We start from the raw sequence: 2874 nt of genomic DNA on the forward strand, positions 1-2874 counted from the left end.
GTCGTGTAAGAAGGGGCCACGAGAACTAAGCACTAATGTGCAACCCTTCCTGCCCTCCCATCTCGTGATCTGCCCAAGTTCACAGAATCAGCATTGCTGTCAGGTGCCCGTCTAGCCTCTGTTTCAAAACCTCCAAAGGAGCTCCACTGCGTAGCCAAAGGCTAGACCTTTTGTATTTTTTCCTGCAGCTTTTTTCCTGCTCTTTCTTCCTTTCTAGCTTACATATGATGAAACCTTGAGTGAAACGGTCTATCGAGCGCTGTACCGTCAGAAAGACTTGAGACCAATTTATTTCAAAGGAAACAACTTTACAGGTTTGTTACTCACTGGATAATTAAAGGCCCCGGTCACACGAGCGGGATGATCCGCTGCCGAAGGGAGGCAAATTTGAGCTGGAGCAAAAAGAACCACAGGAGCCTGATCCAACGTGCCCCCCCCCCAAGCTTCGTGCTCCGTGCTCCGGCAGCCAATCACACCTTGTGCAGCAAACCGGCAGTAGCGCGGTTGTGCGCATGCGTGGGACGGGGAACGGCGCTGGCTGTGACAGGCTACCAGCGCTTCCCCGACCGGACGCCTAGAGTTGCCACGCATCATCCGGAAGGTAGTGCTCTGTTGCTAGTACCTTTTAAATGCACGTTTTCGGGCTGAAGGGACGGATCGGGGATGGGTGCGTGACGCTTCCCAGATGTTGCGGTGTGATCGCACCCACTTGATGCGCCCCCGATCTGTCCCTCTTGCGGGGCAAATCCTCCCATGTGACCGGGGCCAAAGAAGATCTATTTTTCCCTAAAGACGACTTCGTTATCGTATCATGGTTGTTTTCCTACGAAGTTCCCCCTGGAGAAAATGGCTGCTTTGGAGGGTGGGCTCTCTGGCATTATACCTTGCTGAGGTCACTCCCCAAACCCCGCCCTCCCCAGGCTCCACCCCCAAAATCTCCAGGTGTTTCCCAACCCAAAGCTGGCAACCCTGTGCCTCTCCTTGGCATATTCCAACTCTTGGTTTTGTCTCTTGGTGACGATAGACCAGTGGTGGCGAACCTATGGCACGGGTGCCAGAGGTGGCACGCAGAGCCCTCTCTGTGGGCACGCGTGCCATCGCCCCAGCCAGGCCAAGACCATCATTAAAGTGTCGAATTCTCTGCCAAATAATTTTAAGTAAATGAAAGCATTTGGGATTGCTTTCCTTACTTTGTTTGGATCATCTTAAGTTAATGTATGAGTTGTTTTTTCTAAAGTAAAACCTTAGTATCCAGGTTAAATTGCCGTGTTGGCACTTTGCGATAAATAAGTGGGTTTTGGGTCGCAGTTTGGGCACTCGGTTTCTAAAAGGTTCGCCATCACTGCGATAGACCATGCCAATGCTGAGAAATGCCCATTACAACCAGCAGAAGGCACAATGCCCAGGAATTTGTCCGTAGTAGGAAGCGAGTAGATCTAGTTGGCCTAGAAGACTTTAGAGCAGAGGGCTTGCAAAACCTCCAACTCTTTACTAAAGCCACTTATTTTATTTTTTTTTTAAGAAACAAACAAAACAAAACAAAGCTGATTGGTAGCAACATTAATTTATGGATCCCACTTCCCCAGAAGAGACCGCGAGGCAGCCGAAGGCGCATTATGAAAAATCATTCTGCAGAGAGGGGAGCCGGTGGAAAACATTTCAATTATGTATGGGCAATGTCTGTAAAGTTTAGCAGCTGTGATTTTTACGGCAAACTAGTATGAGGACGCAGTGCCCAACAGACAGCTTAGATGAACGAAAGAGGCAGGAGTGAGAAGTCTGGAACATTTGCGCGAGAACCGAAATCACCCCTGGCTAGATGAGGTTGCACGCGCGTTAACCGAGGAGAGCTTGGAACCACTAAGGACGTGCTAGGAAGCTCAGGAACCTGCCGTCTGTGTTTCGAGGTGGATATAGAAGTTAATTTTATGGGTGAGCTCTTTTTGTAGAAAAAGCCCAGCAGGAACTCATTAACACAATAGGCCACACCCAACACCAGAAACTTATTAGCATATTAGGTCACACCCCTGCCAGCACAGCTCATTAGCACATTAGGACGCACCCCCATGTTACCAGAAGTGTGGTTATCCAGCCACACTCACCTTTTGCTTGTTATTCTGTTTACCTTGTTTGTTGTCAAAACCCAGGGCCTTTTTTTGTAGCAGGGACTCCTTTGCATGTTAGGCCACACACTCCTAATGTAGCCAATCCTGATGGATTTCTGCTGTTGGGTGTGGTCTATTATGCTAATGAGTTCCTGCTGGGCGTGGCCAACTCGGGAGCCAGCCGGAACTCCATTCCTGTGCGTTCCTGCCCCAAAACAGCCCTGGGTAAGACCAAAAGGGCTTCTTGTGGAAGCACAAAGAATTTCTGCTCAAGCAAGGGGATACCCTGGGTTTTGACAGACCTTCCCCCCAGCTGCACCCCCCCCTTCCTTAGTTATATCTCATTCCATTCCAGTTCATGTGAATACTAGTGGGTTAAATGTAAAAAAAAAAATTGCTTTGGGAGCACGGAAGCCTTTTTGCAGTATCCCTGATTCTTCACGTTTCCCAGTTAAGAGAAAAATTCTGTTCAAATGAATTACAAAGATGATCTGACTCCAATGGCAACAAGAGAAAGAAATTTTTACATACAAAAATAGAAGCACGTGATGTATTCATGTAGGCAGGGGTCATTTTGTAGAAAAAGAGGTGCGGGAGCTCATTAGCATACCAGGGCTCTTTTTGTAGAAAAAGCCCTGCAGGAACTCATTAGCATAACAGGCCACACCCAACAACAGGAACTCATTAGCATATTGGGCCACACCCTTGACAGCACAGCTCATTAGCACATTAGACCACACCCCCATGTTACCAGAAGTGTGGTCATCCA

The sequence above is a fragment of the Gekko japonicus genome, unplaced genomic scaffold (genome assembly GCF_001447785.1).
Source record: "Gekko japonicus isolate JY-2015 unplaced genomic scaffold, Gekko_japonicus_V1.1 scaffold3633, whole genome shotgun sequence".
Classification (NCBI taxonomy): Eukaryota; Metazoa; Chordata; class Lepidosauria; order Squamata; family Gekkonidae; genus Gekko; species Gekko japonicus.